The sequence below is a fragment of the Euprymna scolopes genome, chromosome 19, assembly GCF_053919585.1.
Source record: "Euprymna scolopes isolate OS-2025 chromosome 19, ASM5391958v1, whole genome shotgun sequence".
Lineage (NCBI taxonomy): Eukaryota > Metazoa > Mollusca > Cephalopoda > Sepiida > Sepiolidae > Euprymna > Euprymna scolopes.
The window spans coordinates 60,373,445-60,395,167 of record NC_136500.1 but is presented as its reverse complement, the minus strand read 5'-3'; the positions used below and the strand labels follow the sequence as shown (position 1 = coordinate 60,395,167).

The 21,723-nt window shown below is 38.3% G+C and overlaps 1 protein-coding gene and 1 pseudogene across 5 annotated transcripts in view; both read right to left on the bottom strand.

Annotated features, from left to right (window-relative positions):
- LOC145303651 (uncharacterized) overlaps window positions 1-21,723 on the bottom strand; it is a 637,407-nt gene that overhangs the window by 121,536 nt on the left and 494,148 nt on the right. The window lies entirely within an intron of this gene.
- On the bottom strand, window positions 9,340-9,483 carry LOC145240526 (U2 spliceosomal RNA; annotated as a pseudogene).

The following is a 21,723-nucleotide window of genomic DNA, read 5'->3' as shown; positions in this document are numbered from 1 at the left end:
AAGCAGTGCACAAAAACAAAATGTCACCTAATGCTTAATGAACATTTTACATGTAAATTTGCCGATGTCAGTATGCGATATGCATGCATGTAAGCAAAGATATTATTCGCTATAAACCACCCTTAGTACATGAATATTATTTCCTGAGAATTTCAGTGCTATGTGACCAGTAGTTTAATAGTTTACATACACACATATGTCTACTGTTTTATTTATATAGAAAAACAGAATATAAAACTATTTTTAATTAAATTTTAAATTTTAACCCCCCCCCAAAAAAAAAAAAACCACCATGCACCGCTATTTTTGTCTCGATGGATAACACATTTAAATATTTTAAAAGGGTTTTTGAATCAATTAATGTTTTTGTCTAAATAAGATTTAGGATGATTTGCTATAAGAATATGCAAAAATATTATGACATAAGTGTCCGATTATGTTTGTTTCATTATATGATACGGGATGAACCTTATTAAAAAAGACACCAGAAGACAAGATACATTTAAGCGTGATAAGCCATGGAGCAAGTCCATGTATTTATTTTTACTAACTACAAGGGACGCAACTCTTGTATTATCTTATATTAAAGAGTTGATCAAAGAGGACATAACTCATAATATGACATCCCTCTTTTCCAAAGAAAAATAAAACAAAAACAATAAAAATTACATAAGAAAGGAACCTTGACACTAGTACAATAGTGTGAGTGTCCAACTAAGGGGTGTTCTCATCATAAGAAAATTTTTTGGGTGGTCTTATTATACGACCGGATCTGGATACTTTCTGAGTTCCAGGATGAGTGTTCAGTGTTTTGTGGGGTGTATTTGTACCGGGTCTGTCATTGGTTGTGTTGGGGCTGGTATGCTCTATGGGTATACAATCCGTTGATGAATCGTTCGATTCTGGGGTCATCATGGGTATGGCTGCATACGTTTTGGAGTTCAGCCTTATTGCAGACTTATCTGTTCTCAGATGTCTGCGGTTCCTGTGAAGTGACTTCCCCGATGGAGTCTGCACCGCATATGATCTTGGTTCAACACATCTCTTTGTGATGACTGCTGGAAACCATTTGCTGGAGTCTGGATCATATACGCGGATGTGTTGTCCTTCCTGTATCTCTAGTAACTCTCGGGTGTGTTGGTCATAGTGAGACTTTTGGTAGGATTGCCTTTGATAGTGGCGAGTTGCTGTTTTTTCTTTTTGGGTCGAATTGTTGGGGCACTTCACTGGTAAGTTTCCCACCAGCTTTCGGTTCCATAGCAATTCACCCGGTGACGGAATTGCATGGTCGATTGGGGTTGACCGTAAACGCAGCAATACCATGTCTACATCACGACTACTTGAGGCAGCCTTTTGCACCGCTGATTTTATGGCTTGTATACAGTGCTTGGCCAGACCATTTGATTGGGGGTATCTAGGGGATGATGTGATGTGTTCAAATCCCCATTCGCTTGCAAATTGTTTGAAAAGACTGGAGCTATAGTGAGGACCATTTTCGCTGATGACTCTTTCTGGAATCCCTTGTTCACCGAATATCTGCTTTATTAGTTTGACTACTTCCTGACTGGAAAATTCCTTTAATTTCCTCACAAAGGGAAACTTTGAGTAATAGTCCACCATCAGCAGGTAATTGTGACCTTCACTGTGGAACAGGTCAGTGGCCACTACTTGCCAGAGCCTTACAGGAATCTCATGTGACATCAGAGGTTCTGCACTCTGGGCTTTTTGGTGCTGTTGACATATGGTATATTGTTGTGTGATGCTGTCTATATCTTTATTAATGTTGTGCCAAAAGACACAACTTTTTGCCCGCAATTTGCATTTTTCCATACCCTGATGACCATAATGGATTTTTTGTAGGATTTCCTGCTGCATCACTTTGGGTATAATTATCCGATTACTCTTCATCAAAATTCCATTTTCAATGGCCAGCTCATCTCGATACGACCAATATGGCTGCAAGTTTTTGCTTATTTCCCTGGATGTATTGGGCCAGCCGTGCAGGATGGTTTCCTTAAGTTCACAGAGTATAGGGTTGGCTTTCGTTGCTAGCTTTATCTGTGTTACTTTTTTAGCAGAAAATTGGACAAAGTCAACTCGGATATTAAGGTCGATCTCCTCGTTACTCCTTCTGTTGGGTAGTCGGGAGAATCCATCCGCCAGGGTAATTTCCTTACCTGGGCGATACATGATGGTCATGTCATATCCTTGTAGGCGCAGCAGCATGCGTTGCAAACGAGGTGGAGCAGCAATTAGATTTTTTAAGCTGATCATTTCCAATGCCTTGTGATCGCTTTCTACTTGGAATTTGCTTCCATATAGGTATGTTTTGAAGCGCTCACAGCCAAAAACTACAGCTAAAAGCTCTCTCTCAATGTTTGCATACCTTTGTTCTGTTGCTGTTAGAGCTTTTGATGCAAATGCAATGGACTTTCCTTCTTGCAAGAGTACTGAACCTAGACCCTTGTTTGAGGCATCTACCTGTAGGCTTGTCTCTTTCATTGGATCGAAGTAAGCGAGAGACATTTCTTTGCAGATCTCATCCTTTATTTTCTGCATAGCCTTCTGGTGACTGGCAGTCCACTGGTACTCTGCTTCTTTTTTTAACAGATCTCTCATGGGTACAGTTAAGTCTGATAGGCGCAGAATGAATGGTGACAAGTAAGTGATGATTCCCAACACTTTTTGCAATTCTTTGACGTTGGTAGGGCTGGGAAGCTGCTTTATAGCTTCTACCTTACTTGGATCTGGTTTAATGCCGTTCTTGTCATAGATAGCCCCAAGAAAGCTTATCTGCTTTTGATATATCTCACATTTATCACCATTAAAACACAATCCTTCCGTTTGTGCTACTTCCATAAGCCGGTGGAGGTTGCTGTCGTGCTCCTCCTTAGTCTTTCTGAAGACGATAACATCATGTCCATTCTCTGCATAAATGCATCCTGTGACATTACCAGACCAAAGGGCATTCCTTGGAAACAGTATCTCCCAAACAGTGAGTTGAAGGTCGTTAGTAATTGGGATTCTGTGTCAAGAGGTATGGACCAATATCCGTTTTTAGCATCTAGCTTGGAGAAGTGTTGAGCACCTGATAGCTTGTGTGCTAGCTCTTCCATGGTGGGAGTCTTGTAATGACATCTCATTATTGCCCGGTTCAGATCCTTTGGGTCAAGGCATAAGCGAAGTTGTCCATTCTTCTTTCGAACATACACTATGCTGCTGACCCATTCAGCCGGTTCGGTGACCTTTCTGATGATGCCTTGGGCTTCCATGGATTTCAACTCCTCTTCTATTTCTTCTCTAAGATGGATAGAGCATTTCCTCGGTGCATGTATTACTGAAGGATGATCAGATTTTAGGACGATGTGGTAGTCACTTTTAAAATGTCCTATGCGATCGAACTGACTTGCATATGCATTTTTTAATTCGCTGACGGAGTTAATCGGATCTTTCTTTTGTTGAATGGTGCAGTGGAGGCTTATCAGCTCCAAGTCTCTGAGAGAAAGTAATCCTATGATTGTAGGCCCTTCTGTTGTGACAACAAAGAATTTTAAAGTTTTCCACTTGTCTTTGTGTCCGCATTGTATGTAGATCGATCAATGCTGTATTATGTTTGAGCCATTGTATGCCGTCAGAATCGTGTGCTCTTTCTTCGTGGAGCCTCGAATGGGTTGTCCTAAGTCATCAACTCTGTTGGGAAACATGTTCCGAAAAGTTCATAGAGGAAGCGTATTCCCTTCTGCACCTGTGTCCACCTTTGCTTTGAGTATATGAGTGCCTGGTCTATTGGAAGCTTTATTTTAAGTCCCGTTATTATTTCAGTACGCTCGTCTTTTGGCTGATGCATCGCATTAAAGTTTAACTGCTCAAATTCTCTATGCATCTCCTTGGGCTCAGATTTTACTGAGCAGATTTTACTGTTCCGCTTTCTGTATCTGTTTTCTTGCGGCTGCTTTTGGCTGTTCATCGTTTTTGTTTGGCTGTATTTTCTTGTGCCCTCCTTTTTGTTAGTACAGACTTTCGCCCAGTGGTTCTTTTTGCCACACGCTGAGCATGTGGTGCCCCAGGCTGGACATTTTTGTTTTTCATGTTTATTTCCACAACGTCGACATTGGCTTGTTTTTATTGCACTAATTTCCTGACAATCGCCTCGAATTTCAGCCATTTGCCGCATGTGGTTAAGGGACGCTTCATGCGTTCTACCACTATTTAAGACCTCTTGGAGTGTAAGCTCCATGCCTTTCGAAATTAGAAGTTTTTGTAACTCCGGGTGTCAGATGCCGGTAATCATTTGTTCAATGAGATGTTCTTCAGTCTCTTGGTTATCCCTAAACCTGCATTTTTTTGCCTGTAGTTTACATCTTGCCATGAAGTCGTCGATGCTTTCCGTATTCTTCTGTTTATATTCACGCAGATAGAAACGTGCAATACGAAAATTGGTTTGGGGCTCTAGCCGCGCCTCAAATTTACGCCAAATTGCCTCCGGGTTTGTCCAGTCAGCATCATCGTCAAATGTCCAGGTGTTATATCGCCGTAAACCTTCCTCACCAGACAGCAGTAGAATGTGGTCGACCTGCTTCTCGACGGGAATGATTTTTACTGAGAAATATAATGCGCACCGTTGCTTGAAGAATCTGAACGATTCAAATAGATTCTCAGACCCCCATTGCATAACAGGTTCGTTTGCATTAGAACTCATTTTACTTTAATTTAATTATTGTCTTTTTTTTTTATATTATACTAATACCCCCCTTTTTTTTAAATAAAAAAAGAAAAGAAAACAAAACAATGACATGACTGAATGAAATTGGCGAACTTACTTTGTGCATCGATTTTTTTTTTTTTTAAGATGGCGCTTGTCGTCGTCACTACGTGCGTTTACGCGCAACACGAAGACTGATGTTTTCTTTTGCGTTCATTCTATTTGTGGATGGATTTCTTTTCTTTTTTTTTTTTTTTTAAGAAAATCCCCGTAGCTGCCACCATGTCCGATTACGTTTGTTTCATTATATGATACGGGATGAACCTTATTAAAAAAGACACCAGAAGACAAGATACATTTAAGCATGATAAGCCATGGAGCAAGTCCATGTATTTATTTTTACTAACCACAAGGTATGCAACTCTTGTATTGTTTTATATTAAAGAGTTGACCGAAGGGGACATAACTCATAATATGACATCCCTCTTTTCCAAAGAAAAATAAAACATGATAGTTTAAGGTAGCCTTTACATGAATAAATGAAGTCATTTAGTCCTGTAAATTTCCATGTATTTTTAACGTTTGTTTTGATGATTAAGTGAAGAATCAACTTTATAAGGATTTAATTCTTTTTTCATAAGCGATACATAGTTGTTGCCTACATCATAACCTCCGAAGATAAGCAATAATGAGGCTGGCCAGTACCAGATGGGTGACCATTTGGGGAATGTTAGATGCAGTATGTGTTGGAAACAACTTCTGCATCTAGTATCATGCTTGGTTGTCTTGACCTTGTCTTGTTATCAGGACCATTTCTGGACGAGAGAGTATGGTAGATGCAAAAGTCCCCCATACTTTAAACTAAGTCAAGCACAAGTTACAGCAAAAATGAAAAGAGAGAGATAACAACTGTTTGTAGGCTTTTATGGTCTACCATAGGTGAGGAAATATCATGTAACGACAAATTACCAAAAGAAATTATCGTATCTTTAGCGAAATGCGTAGTTATTCATCGATTTTTTTTTTGTATTGATTCTTCAAAGCATTTCCTATTTAATGGTATATGAGCAATATTTTGGCTCACTAAAAGAAAATTATTAAAATTATTAATTTATTTTTCAATGATTTAAAAGTAATGTTTTTGTAAAAATAATGAATATATATATATATATATATATATATATATATATATATATATACGTCTCATACGCAAATTTACTTGGCTTAAACAGAAAACTAATAAACCGGTCTACAACAGACACATACATAATTCACAGGATTCTTCCACCGACAAGTCCCTCAAAGATCATCTTCTCGTAACTGACCTCACTAACTCTCTTTCCACAACTAAAACGGATCTCCTTTCACTTGGCCCTAAGTTTATCACCACAATGAAACTGACGGATAAAGCTAAACTCAACATAGAAACGCAGTTCTGCAGAACTGCTTACCACCTTAAATGGCTGCACGCTTTCGCCCCGCACGATAACAAGGACACCCCCCTCAACCTCTCAGGTAATCACAACACCTCTTTTCCTGTTTTTCAGCTTGATCACCCTTTATACCCACCTCCTAATAATATTCCACTAGATCTAAAACTTTCAAGGTTAAAGCATAAAATCTTCAGAATACTTGAACGCAAACAACACCATATTACTCCCAATCTTACCAGGAACCAATACCTCACCCTTAAATCCCTTAAAGATAAAGATTTAGTTTACTTACCCTCTGATAAGGGCAGAGAATTTTGCGTTATATCACAGGAATCTTATAACAACCTTGCTATAGAGCATCTTTCCAATACCGACCTTTACACCCCAGCACATAATATCACTGCTGCTCGTATTGAGAACAACATTAACAAGACATGGTCTCAAATTTGTTTTAAAAGAAATCTCCCAAAACAACACAGACTAAATTTTATTACTAAATACAGCGAATTACCTACCTTTTATCACCTTATTAAAACCCACAAAAATAGCACACACACACAGATCAGACCCATTGTTTCAAGCGTTAACGGTCCCCTTTATAAAATCTCTTGGTTAATATCCCGCCTACTTAAACCTCTACTCTCTACCTTCCCAGCCCATGTTAGTAGTTCCAATCAAGTAATTAACAGACTCAACGATCTACCACACCATCTACTCAAACTATACAGATACCCATTTAGCCTAGACGTCGTTTCTTTATACACCTCCATTCCTGCACATCTAGCCATCAATCTCATGGCAGACATTATAGCATCTAAAAACCCACAATGCTTCGGAATTACTCCAGGAGATCTCTTACAACTCCTCCGTATTACAGTAGACAACACTTACTTTACTTTCCTACAAAACACGTTCAAACAAGTATCTGGACTACCCATGGGCTCCAGTCTATCCGGTATTCTTGCCATTGCTTATATGGACAAACTCGAAAGACACACCCTTAGTACCTGCTACTCTTATCTCCTTTTTACTAGATATATCGATGACATTTTAATTATCACATACTCCCGCGAAGAAGCTATTAACATTTTCCACAAATTCAATAACGCCGACCCAAACTTAAAATTTACTATAGAACACCCAGACTCTTCTGAATCTCTTTCTCTACTTGATTTTAAAATACAAATAAAAAAAAAATGGTGCCATATGCACTGAATTCTACAGAAAACCCGCCAGCAAACGCCTCTTCGTACATTTCAAATCTGCACTACCTCTCAAGGACAAACTAAACTACGCACATGCCGAAATCTCACGCATACAAGACAAATGCACTAACATCGCCGACAAACATACACACACTAACAATTTCCTACAGACCCTCTCACTAAACGGCTACCCTAATACGATCCTATCCTCACTTAAAAAGAAAAAACGCAACACCCGACCCTTCTCTAACAATTGTTTTCTAAAACTACCCTTCCTCAGTGACAAAATCTCATTTTCAATCCGAAAAGCCATCCGCAGCGAGGGACTCAACATTCAACTCATCCACACTGGATCTACTTTAAGACAACAGCTCAACCGAAAACATCCATCGCATACACCTTCCCCTTGTTCACTCTCTAATTGCCCAATATCACACACAGGTTTATGCTTTAAGAACCACGTTGTTTACGACCTACAATGCGCTAAATGCAGTGCATCTTACATCGGAAGCACTACCAGATTGCTTCACCACCGCATTAAAGAGCACTTAAACACTACTGCTTCGTCGTTCTATAAACATATTCGCACTTGCATTAATTCAGAACCAGATTTTCACATCAACATTCTTGCTTCTTCAAGAAACGTAGGTCAACTTCGTATCCTCGAATCTTTAATTATTTCAAAAAATACCCCCACACTAAACAATAGACTGGAATTGAGCTCCGCTTTTATAATATAAGTTTAAAATATAAGAAAAACAATAATTAAAATAATAATAAAAAAAACAAAAAAAACCCTTGCTTGAATAGTCATCTCCCTTGATTCACAAGCGCAACAAGTATTTCAAACATCAACTGATTTATTCTAACGTTCTCCTAACGTCATTTTTTGTTCTATATTTCGCGGTATCACGTGGCAAACTCTGCGGCTACTTTTCCAATTTTGAACACTCTTCCGCTGTCTTCTCTTGAAAAAGGACTAATAAGTCTGAAATATATTGAGATTAATAACACCATTGAATACAACAGAAAAAAAAAAATTACTGTTGTTTAGAGTTAAAATTTGTGTTAAAAAGAAAAAACAAACAACAAAAAAAGAAATTTACTTCTTTTGTTTTCATTTAATTTTACTCTATAAAAAAATAAAATCTCGCATTGTTCTTGGCTTTTAATTTTACCTTATAATATATATATATATATATATATATATATATATATATATATATATATATATATATATATATTTGTAAATCTGAAAGAATAATTATAATTAACATATTCAACGAATTTCACACTTCAAAACACAATGGATAAAAAATTAAACACATTCCAAATTCGGATTTTCAGCCTTAAAATCTGATACGTGCTCAGCTGTTTTTTTTTTATTTACAATCCTTACCCTCCCACTCCCTATATTTTGTTCGGTTTCAGCTGATTATTTTAAGCATATTTATAACCACAAATAAAGAAGAGGATTTTGTAGGCAAAAAAAAATGTATATACAAATATCGATTATGAAAGAAGAAGTACACGTTAGAAAGTTAATTCTTCACTTAATAATCGGTGAAAATTTCGTATGGATTAGATAATTACTTGATTTTTGGCAGAATTTTAAAGAGAGACTCCGTCAAAAAATACTTACTCCCTCCTTCTGTTTTTGGTCGTGCCCACTTTAAATAACAAGGCCGATAGCCATTAGTTGCGTGCTCTCATGTAATGAATGAATGTGTGAATATAGGATTGACATGAAATTCTTAAAGATAAACTAAAATGACCGAAAAATGGGCTGAAATGACTTAAATAAATAAAAAATAAATGACTTAGAATGACTTTAATGAACTTAAGGATGAATTGAATGACCTTAAGAATGACTTGAATGCTTAAAAAATAGCTGGAATTTTTCAAAAACAACTTGAATGATCTGGAGAATGACTTGAATGCCTTTAAGAGTGACTGGTTGTAAAGTGGGTGATCATTTTACATTAAATTAATACAGAAAAGTGATCCCCCACTTTATATCACAAAGTTACAAACATAAGTACAGCATGTAGTAAGAACAGATACTACACTTTGAGATATTAAATCCTTTATTCATGTAAACAGATACTACACTTTGATCTTGGCCAAAAGGCCAAGAAAAGTGGTATTTATTTACTCCCCCACCAAGCAAATTAGGCACAAGGCCGATTTTTAATGTGAGGAGTGAAGGGGAAATGGTGACCAACTCCCCGGGGAGTAGGAGAGCTGGATAGTGACAATTGGTATGAAGGGTTTCCCCTACATTGACCAAGGTCTTATATGTGGAGTTGCCCCCACATATGGTCTTTGCTTGCAGTATCTGCCGGAACAGATACTACACTTTAATCTTCATATATGATTTATTTCGTGAAAATGAAAATTACAATCAAGATAATTCAATGTAAAATCAAAATAAATTAAAAGTAAAATTCCAATTTACAAGACAAATTTAGGCAAAAGGCCCTATAAGATCTGGGAGGGGGAGTGTTGTAGGGTCTTTGTTGCTAAAGTGAAAATGGAGTCTTTGGCGACTTTACTCTTGACTGGCAATATTTACCACAATACCTCATTCACTCTGTGGACTCTAAACTAACTAATGAAAACCCCAGCGTTTTTGCAAGAAAGGATATATATATAATTTCTGTATGTGTGTGTGTGTGTGTGTGTGTGTGTGTGTGTGTGTGTGTGTGTGCAAAAAATGTTTTTTTTGTTATTATTATTATTAAAATGAGTGTGTGTACGTGTGAAAAAAGTTCAATTCATTGGAAAATAAAAAGTTCTTGAATTTGGAAGAGAAACAGTTCGTGTTGGGGAGTGGGGAATCTAGAAAAAATATACAAAAAATAAAATTGCCTAGTGCATTGTTAGTAAGGTCCCTCCTTGAGCTAATCTAGAAAGTTAGATCACCTACTGTTTTCGAGCCCACCGAAAACAAGCGGGAAGATCCCTAATGGGGATTGGGAAGAATTCTTATTGAGTGTAGGGAGGAAAAATAAATAATTGTCAAAAACAAAAAAGGGGAAGATGGGTGGGGTAGGCGGCGACCTTCGAGTAGGGGTTGACCAGGGGGTGATAAAACAAAAAGATAGGGGGGGGGTAGTGGTAGGGTAGCCTTGGAAGGTTCTCTAGTGCCAAAGACAAACAATCAGGGGACAGGATCTCATTTGTTCCACCAGTCAAGAGTCTCTTTACTATTTATTTGTCTAACCTAGCAGGATGGGCTTTGTAGGATCCAGTACGATGTGTGCCATGCTTATGATGGTAACATGAATTCAAACTTGGGGCCTCGTTGGATGCACAAGCTAGCATCATGCACCCACCTCTTGTCAAAGGCCACTCGAGGCAACCTCTTCCAATCGCATCTGATCTTTACTTTAAGCCACGAACACTGTTACGTCATCGGCGAACACGGAAACCCTGGCTCGTGTGCCTCCAGGTAGAGCTATCCCACGCAGGACTGGTGTAGACGCCTCGTCCCTTAACTTGCGAAGGAGGGGTTCCAATGCCAGGATGTACAAGAGAGGCAACAGCAGACAACCCTGTCGCACCGACCGGGAGATGGCGAAAGACTCCGACAGCTTACCGTTGATCTGCACCGCTACCGTCAGCCTGTCATACAGTACAGAGATCCACTTGCGGAAGTTTGGATTAAATCCAGCAGCCTCCAGCACAGAAGCAGGTCGATGGTCCACCCTATCTAAAGCCTTGTACTGACCAAACTGATCAGCGCAGCCTCGGCGTCGTCTTCTGTCCCCTCTATGATTGTGCATATCAGATGAAGATTGTCTTGAATCGATCTCCCCTTCACAGCATAGCTCTGGTCTAGTTCTATCAAGTCAGTGATGACAACCTGCAACCGATTCGCAAGAACCTTGGCCAAAATCTTTAACTCTGTGTTTAGCACAGTCAAGGGCCTGAAATCGTCTAAATCTTCCTCCCCACAATGCCGTTGACCTTTCCTCAGCAATGTGATCACTCCCTTGGTCACCTGCCCAGGGATGGAGCCCTGAACAAACCAATGGTTGAACATATCCTTCAGAATAGGGACCAACATGGGCGACAGCCTCAAGTAGAATTCGTAGGGTAGACCATCAAGCCCCGGGGACTTGTTGCAGCTGACCTGCTTCAACGCAGTAATGATTCCATGTTCCGTGACAAGACCATCACAGCTAGCCGCTTGAGCCGCCATGAGGCGGGGCGAGTCAGCCAAATAGCTGCCAAACTCTTCGACCCTGTTAAGAATAGATTTCTAAATAATAACGTTATAATTTCAACACGGTTTGCAAACTGCAGAAGTAACAAATGTTATTTTGTAAAAAATTAATGAATAAAATAAATACACTTGAATTTATCTGTAAATGTGTATGCATAAGTGGTACTTATGCAGTTTAAGAATTGTGCTGAAATAATAATGTTATTATTTAGAAACACATTTGCTGCGTGTAACCAAATCCCCACTACTGCTTTCCCTAGTCCTCTCCACCCTTCCTTGATAATTCTTCTACAAAAGAGGAAGATTAGTTAATGCAAGATGGCCGCTCTATAAAGTTGCTGTTTTACTTAACTTTGTGTCATCCTCATTCTAATACTAACCCATGAAAGGAGCATAGTGACAGCATGTTTACGGGATTAATACCATCCAAGAAGGATGACAGATGGTCAAATAACGTGTAAGCAGTATTCCTTTCGGTTTTAACTTCCGTTATATTTATTTCTTCTTCTACTCGGTCGGGCCTACGTGGATATATTAATGACATGCCCTCGCCTTATGGCCCCTGCTAATTTGTACAGTTTGTTATTATTATCATTACTATTATTGGGTTGCTGTTGCAAGTGATTCTTGCCTACACTTTTTTTTGTCTCTGCATTGATTATTTTTCGAAACAGAACACACCTGTTTTATGGCGAAGAGATTATGGCTACTGCAATAAATACCATCTCCTTGACTGACGATGTATTCAGTTTACACATCAGGGCCCTAGAACGACTTATATTTAGTGGGAATAAGGCAGATTCCTGGCAAATCTTTTGTAGACGATTCTCAAACTACTTGTTATTGACAGGTCTGGACCATAAACCATGATAAATTCAGGTTGCTATATTTGAGCATTTCTTGGGCGATGACGTTATGGAAATGTACCAGGGCATGCAGTTTGACAGCTCGGTGACTGAGCGCACTGTAGAGGATATACTACAAGCACTGGAGATGTATTCCGTCAGAATTCTCAACGAAACTTATGAGCTATTTGCGTTCTGTCAGAGGAAGCAGGGCGAGGGAGAGGCCTTTGACAAGTTTTACAATGATCTAAGTACTGTTATAGGTGTGCAACTTCTGTGCTTGATGCAGTGACTCACTTCTGTGGGATCAGATTGTAGAAGATGTTCGTAACTAGTTAACCCAACAGAATCTGCTAAAAATGCAGAACCTCACTCTACAAGTGTAAACAGATGCAGAGTGGCTGAAATGGTCTCAACTCACAGTCAAGGAATGGGACTAGATACAGCCTAGGTGATAAGGGTATGTGAAGCCAATCAAATGAAGGAATCAGTTTCCAAAAGAGAATGCCTATTTTGTGGCTATACATATGTGCCAAAATGCAGCAGATGCCCAGCCCATAGCAAACTGTGCCATGCATGTAACAGGAAGGGCCACTTCAAGTTCAAGTGTCCTGACAAAGACAGAATGATGCGAAAACAGAGAAAACACACAAACGGATGAAAACAAGAAGCATGTTGTACCTCCACCATGAGTACATCAACTAGACCCATCATCATCAGAGGAGGAGGATGAAGAATACACCCATTTGGTGAATGCAATAAAACCCCCAAAGACAAAAGAGGCCAAATGGCTTATGCTTCTGAATAAAAAAAAAGGTTGTTTTCCAGATTGACATAGGGGCATCTATTAATACTCTTCCTGAAAAGTTTGCCAAGCGGATGAAATTTTATAAAAGGGTCTTATCAATGTGGAACAAATCACTGATGAAACCCCTCTGTGTATGCTGAAGAAAAATTTTTAAAAAAAAGCAACAAACCTACTCAGTGGAATTTGTAATATTCAAAGATGAAGTGACTGTCAACCACTGCCTGCAGGTGAGCATACAACTGAGCCTTGTGGAGATAAAACATAAGAATTTCCACCACGTTGCAGCAGTAAATATGGAGAAAAACTGTAAGGAGATGTTTAATGATCAACTCGGCAAACTGCTGAGTGTTGCCACTCTAGTTCAAACCAGATGCAATACCAGTTGTAATGCCCAATCGGAGAATACCTATAACTATACGTTCTGAACTGAAAAAAGGAGTTAAATCGACTGACCAAATTAGGAGTAATTAAACTAGTAGAAAAATTTACTCCGTGGGTTAGCCAACTTATCATCACAGGAAAGAAAAATAGGACAATGATGATATACCTGGATTCTCACGAGTTCAACAAAGCACTCATGAACAATTTCAAAACATTCAGGAAGTTGTCATTATTGTAGATGATCTGATCATTTATGGGAAAGACCAAGACAAACATGACAGGTGGCTCCACAAACTACTCCAAAAATACCAAACAATAGGAGTAAAACTTAATGTAGAAAAACTAGAGACTGAACTAAACGCAGTCACTTTCATGGTACATCACATCACCAAATATGGCATTGGAGTCGAACCATAAAAAGTGAGGGCTATCACTGATCTGCCAGCAATAGCAAACATTGGAGCTCTCCACAGATTCTAGGCATGACAAACTATATAGGGAAATTTATTTCAAATCTTGCAACAATGACAAAACCTTTCCAGAACCTGACCAAGAAAGATATTCCATGGACATAGTCAGATTCTCAACAAGCAGCTTTCAACATTGTAAAAGAAGCAATCACAAAATCACTCATTCTAATGTACCACGACCCACACAAAAAAAACTGTGTCTTGAGAATGATACATGCGAGTATGTTAGGAGCAGTGCTAACATAGGTTGGCAAACCAGTTGCAGTTACAAGTAGATCCTTATTAGATGCTGAACAAAGATATGCACAAATTGAGAAAGAGATGCTGGCAGTTTTATATGGCCTAAAAAAATTTCACCACTATACCCACGGAAGAGAAGTGGTAGTTTTGACTGACCACAAGCCCCTTATCTCAATCAGCAAAAAGTCTCTATCAAAGGCACCAAAACAGCTACAGAACCTCCTGCTACAGGCCCAGCAATACAACTACACACTTCAATATAAGCTATCCCATTGGCAGATACACTGTCACAATTATCAACAAACAAGCCATAGTTGGAAGCATAATCTGACAGTGCAACCTATACAAGACCACAGACTTGCAGAGATTCGGCTAAAGACAGTTAAAGAGTCCAACATGAGAGCATTGACAAAAATAATTGCTAAAGGGTGGCCGGATGATAAGAAAAGCCTTCCCAATTCGATCAAACTGTTCTCTGATTACAGAGATGAACTCATTGTACAAGATGGACTAATACTGTGAGGACAGAGAATAGTCATACCACATGCTATGCGAACCGAGATGAAGCAAAAGGCACCTAGGTATAAATACATGTCTGCTAAGAGCGAGGGACATCATATTTTGGCCAGGAATGTCTAAAGAGATTAGACAATACATTGAAGCCTGTGGCACCTGCACAACCTATGCAGACCACCAGCGAGTAGAAGCACAAATCATAGCCTCAGTCCCAGAAAGACCTTGACAACAAATAGCAACAGACTTCCTATCATGGGGAGAGAACATCTATCTGATCACAGTGGACAGACAATGGTCCTCAGTTCTCATCATACACATTCAGAAAATTTGCAAGGAAATGGCTGTCAGAAGAAGATCCATTCTTAGGACTGTTGAACATACGCAATGCGCCAACTCAGGACTAAGCACCAGCCCAGAACAAAGACACTTTGGAAGAAGGACAAGATCAACAGTGCCAGCTGTTGAATTAAAACTTGAGCCCTTCTACCAAGACTCAACTGATAAAGCATGGAGAAAACAGGAAAGGAGGTTCAGACACCATGAGACTGGGAAAGAGCTGAAAGGCCTCAACATTGGTGACAAAGTCCAGCCATCCAATCTCTACACAAGAGAGTAGAGAGAAGGAAGAGTCCAAAAACAAATGACTGGTAGGTCATATGACATAGAGGCAAGAGAAAGACAACTATATTACTGAAACAGGCGATTCTTGTGCAAAATGCCTGAGTCAAAACACTCTTTTCCAGGACACCATTGGACTACATGCACAGCTGATGCTCACCTTAAGTCCCAAATACAGCTTGACAAACCACAAAGAAAAAGGATTACCCAGAAAAACGAATTAGTTGAAGAAAGCATTTATGAAAGGAATAACAGCCAACAGCTGACTACATGTTCAGGGTGCGTTATTCGAAAACTTGCATGCTACAACGAATATACAATCCACCCTTTCCCATGTTGGAATTCAAAACCCTGTTCTTACCCCTTCCATCTAAGAAGAAAATTAACAGAACAAACGACCTTCCTTACTGGAAGCGGGGATGTTGCATGTAACCAAATCCCCACCAATGTCCTCCCTAGTTCTCTCCCCCTTCCTAGATAACTCTATTACAAAAAAGGAAGATTACTTTATGCAAGATGGCTGCTCAATAAAATTGCAGTTTCATTTACCTCTGTATCGTTCTCATTCCAATACTAACCCATGAACTTAACAACATTCTCGGCATGTTAACTATTCTCTACGTCCACTTAATATTTTAATTCTTAATTGGAACACTAATGGAAATTGCTTCAGTCTAGAAGGATTCCGAAAATCTAGCAGTTTAACTCATGGTACTCTTCTATCATGGAGATCAAAATGTCGAACAATGCGGTGATTGAGTGAAAATCATCACCATGTGTAAAAGTTTGGACTTGTTTCTTTTCATGTCGTATTTAGGTTTATTTACTTATATATTGGAAGTAAATATAAAAGATAATTTTATTGTTTTTATTATTTTATTATTATTATTATTATTATTATTATTATTATTATTATTAAACTGCCAGATAACCAGGATTTCTTTTTAACTGACCTAGGACAAAATAGACTAAGTGTAGCATCAGAACATGTCTTACCAAAATATAAGGGCTTTTTTCGATGTTTTGGAACCATCAGCTTTCCATGTCAGTATGGACAAATAAAACATTTATGTCATAGAAGTACCAGGGCCTGCAATCATAGGGCTTCTGACATCCGAAAAGCTGAAGCTAACGACCATACATGTAAACACCTTCAAAATGTGTTTGAATATGTCTATCTTTTCTATCAGCCAACTTATGTCACAATACCCCAAGCAGTTTGATAGGATTGGAAATTCTAGCAGGACTACCAAACACGGAGAAAGATGCAGAAATTTTCATTGGCCCCTCATGCAAATGCAATATCAACCTTACAGACAAATTGAAGGGGGAAATTAACAGGGTTCTTGGAGGAAATGTCCTCCAGAAAGTTGAGGAACACACAGACTGGTGCTCCAGTTTGGCATACAGCACAAAAAAGACGGGACCCTCCAAATATGCATGATTCTACAAAAACTTAACACCAACTTCAAAAGTTGTTTGTACAAAATAGCGATAGTGGAAGAGCTAAACCCAACCTTTGCAAAAACCAAGGTGCACAGTAAACCAAGGTAGGATACTGGTTGGTCCATCTGGATGAGGAATCACAACTGTTGACACTCTGTAGGACACCATTTGGATGAGTATGCTGGAAGCATCTACCGTTTGGTCTCAATGTCTCACAAGGCAACGTCCAAGCAAAAATAGACCAAATCTTAGAAAACCTAGATGGCATGGCTAACATAGCTGACGATGTAGCCATATTTGGCCAAAGCAATGATGACCATGAAATAAACTTGCACAGCCTCATGGCTCAAGCAGCTGAAACAGCAAGAAATGTTTCATAAAGCAGCCCAGTATATCTTTTTGGGAGAAACATATACACCTCTACTTGAATTAAATCAGAGCCACATAAGGTGCACAAGATCAAGCAAATACCAAACCCAAAAGCAAGGAGGAACTGCAACCTTTTCTAGGTATGCTAAATTAATTTTCTCTATATATTCTAAACTTCACAGAAAAAGCTCATCCATTGTGTGGTCTTCTTAAATCTTAATCCTCATGGATTTGGGATCCTGATCATCAAAAGTGCTACGACCAGCTCAAAGAAATGATTACCAATAACAAATGCCTTTTATATTACGATCTAACCAAATCACTGGAGGTGATTACCTTGTAGAAGTGTCTGATAGTGGTACTGATCCAAGGTGGTAAACCAGTTGCATTTGAATCCAAAACATTAACTTAACTGATACTCAAACCAGATACAGCAAAATAGAATGAGAGATGTCGGCAATTGTGCATGGTATTCAAAGATACAACACCTACCTCTATGGGAAAGTTTTTCCATCATCACAAGCCATAAGCCACTGATTACAATATATGCTAAACTATTGTACTCAGCACCACACTGGCTACAGCGAATATTATTGAAGATTCAGGGCTACCTATACCAAGTAATATACACACCAGGTAGCGAAATGATCCTTCCAACACCAACAAGTTAATTGCCTAACCCCGAAAACAACAAACCAATTGAGCTAGAAGAGAAGGTGGATAGCATAAGCACTGAAGTCAATGAGGAGAAGACCATCTCAAAAATCAACTTCTCATTTGAAAAGCAAAAAATGTTCTGAAACAAAACAGCTAATGACCCAACCATGAATCTCATTAAGGATACCATATACCAGGGTTGACCAGATAATATTTTTGAATTACCTGCTGAGATCCGATCATATTGGTCCTTCTGTGAGGAACAGGCTGTCGAATATGGAATCTTGTTCAAGGGCAAACAAGTACTCATCTCAGACTCCATGAGTGAAGACACCCTATATCAGTTGCACCAAGCCAATCAAGGCATAAAGAAAACATACCAACTTGTGAGAGAAAACGTGTACTGGGTAAATATCAACAAAGATATTGAAAGGAAACATTGTCAGAAATACTAAAATGTACACAGGCACAAACCACTGCATTCACACGACATTCACCTTACAGACAAATTGATTGCATGAGACCTATTCGAGAGTAATGGCCAGCAATTCCTGATCATGGTCAACAGATAGTCAAAGTATTTAATCGTCTATGAAATGCCAATACCACTAACCAGCAAAGAAGTGAGAGATACCTCGCTTTCTAGTCATCCAGACAAAATCATGATGGACATTGGTTCACAGTACTCTAGAGAGGCTTTCCAGAACTTCATTAATTTCTGGGGTATCAGGTACGTCACAAGCTTACCTCACTATGCCAGAAGAATGGCTTCAAAGAGGGACATGTGAGCCATATTAAATCGACAATAAAAAAAATGAAAAAAATTAAGAACTGACATTCAGCTTGCGCTGCTAAAGATTATGGCAATACCAGTAGACAACATATTACCATCAACACTTTTTTTAAAACACTTTTTGAAAGACCTATATCAACCATCTTACCCAACCAATCAGAACCAGAAAAGAAAGAACACCACAAACAATTACATGAGAGATTAGCAAATATGAAAATCCATTATGATCATTATAGCAGAACCAGAAAATGACTACCATCATTCCCAGGTCAGTGTGTACAGGTACTAAATAAACTTGACAACACATGACACCCTGGAACCATTCTCAAGAATGAGGAGGAACCTAAAAGATACATAGTAGAGTCGCCTAATGGAACTAGACTCTGTCGCAATAGCATTCATTTGTGTGCCATACCAATTCCAGTGACAAAAAGGTTCACTTTGATATCCCTGAACCTGACACCATGCAGGACATGATAAGACCAAGAGAGATTGATGTTGGAGACGAAATCACCAAACCCAACATCACCAGAACTACACTAGACAAAAACAAATATGGTGCACTTTAAATTAAGTTAGGCAGAACTATAAGAACAGCCTCGCAGTATCAAGACTGACGATTGTCATAGATCATCACAGACTATAAACCAAAAACAAGGTAGACAGCAAATATATGCATACAACTAAACAGGGGGGATGTTATAGTAACTCAGATAATATTTGCTTCGGATTGTCTGGGACTGGAAGCAACCCTTATCAGTCTAGCTAGTGCCATCTCCTGAATAAAATTGCTTTTACGCTTACTCTATTGTTCGGCTCTGATTTCTTATCTAAATACCCACAACTATTACTTCAATATATATATATATATATATATATATATATATATATATATATATATATATATATAAGTAAACAAGAAAGGAAAATTAAGGTATAAAAACTATATATCAATATCTATAGATTTATTCATTTATTCAACAGGGTACACATTTAAGATGTATAGATTTATTCATTCATTTAAAAGGGTGCCCATTTATTAAGGGTGCTGGATAAGTGGAGACTCTTTATGCCATGGTACAGACAGAGCTACAAGTGGTGTCTGTGATATAGAAGGAGTGTAGTTTGCATTATGTAATGCATGTGTGTATATAGCATATTTGTCACAGTAGGCTAAACCTATAAATAAATATATATATAATATAAACTTCGCATGTCAGTCCATCTAAATTAAAAGCAATTGCTTTTTGTTGTTCTTAATCCCAGGTTGCTAGAATGACATGTATAAATATTGTAATGAAGCCACGGACACATATGTATCAGTAGCAGCATCTAATGTATGCAAATGACCAAGCTGTGGTGCAAGGTGACGTACAGCGAGGGAAGAAAAGAAAAAGGAAAGTAGAAAGATTTAGAACCACATGGCAGTGATAGAGACTTGGAAGGACATGCTGGCATGAGCTAGACATGTAATCCCATGGCAACATGAGAGACTGAAAACGACATGTCAAGATGTTGTTAAACACATAACAAACGAGAGGAACTGTAAAAAAAACAAAATGCAGGCGTGATTTGGAAAGTACTGTTAATAAATGCCTTTTGTTAAAACTGAAAAAAAAAAAGGCCAAATTGAGTTTCTTTGCTTTGTTTCTTTGCGACTATCTCTGTATACAACGTGTTGGGACTGAGTGAAAACGTAACGGACATGTTACAATATTACACAAACAGAAAATTAGCAGGGGCCAATTGTCGTGCCTTGCTGTGCCTTTGTCATGCCTTAATTTGTTGTACGTAGATAGTGAAACCCTTCAGCAACACATCCTAATTGACTAATTATACACCTCTCACGTTTCTAAACCACCAAAGAATGCTAGAAACTTAAACAACCATTAGATGCAAGTGAATAAATGAAATGAAATTAACATATGAATGATTAAATAAAATAGATTACTGTTTCATACATTTGGATCGTGAAATCATAAGTAAAAGGATGCTCTTTCATACTTACATCTAGATTGAATATGGACACCATAAAAAAAAATAACAATAAATCTTTACGGTGATATTTGCGAGAGAAAATAAATGATTTTTACCAAAAATTGTGGAAATTCATCCAGTAGTTTTGTTTTTATAAAATAAATTCAACTTTTAGCCTTACACAGAGTAACTTTCTTTTGTTATTTAAATACAAAAAAAAACAAAAACAAAAAACAAAAAAACAAGGAGTTTTCTCCTCGAAATATTATGTTAATGGAAGTGATATTCTGTGTATGGCTAAAAGTTGAATTTATTTTATAAAATAAAACTACTGGATGAATTTTCCTAAATTTTGGTAAATGATGTTTATTTTCCCTCACAAGTAAGTACATCATAAAGGTTTCTAGCTATTTTTTTTTATCACATCCATATTCAGTCTAAATAACCATGTGGAGAGAGTCACAGCAATAAGCGTCCATGGTTGGCGTGTGCCCTCTGCAGAGAACCACTGGCACTCAAACCTGGGACCCGTTCGTACAAAAAAAATAATACGGAAAATAAGAAGATAAATGCAAATTTAGGCGCCATCAGGGTTCGGGGTGGTAGCGTAAAAAGACTTTTTCCCCCCCGTAGCAGTGACATTATCCTGTTTACGTTCGGCTGTTGTCAGTTGGGAAGATGACAAAAAGAAAAAGAAAAATATGACGGCTGTTTGAGAAGAAGTGAGCGAGTTGTGGAAAAGGAAAAAGCTGCTTGTGCCGGCACAATGCTGAGACTTGCGACTTTTTTCGTCTTTCTGAGGATAACGTTTCGTCGTTGGAGAAACACAAACACAACTTTGGCGTCGTTTGTTTTCAACTTGAAAGAATTTATGTGACTAAAATAGCAATTAATAATCAGAAAAAAAATTGCTGTTTCACAAAAAACTATAGACAGACAATCTTTCATTATAACCATGGAGAAACACGAAGAATAAAATAATTTCAAAATAAAGGGAGACTACTACTGCAGTGTAAACAAATCAATCATGCG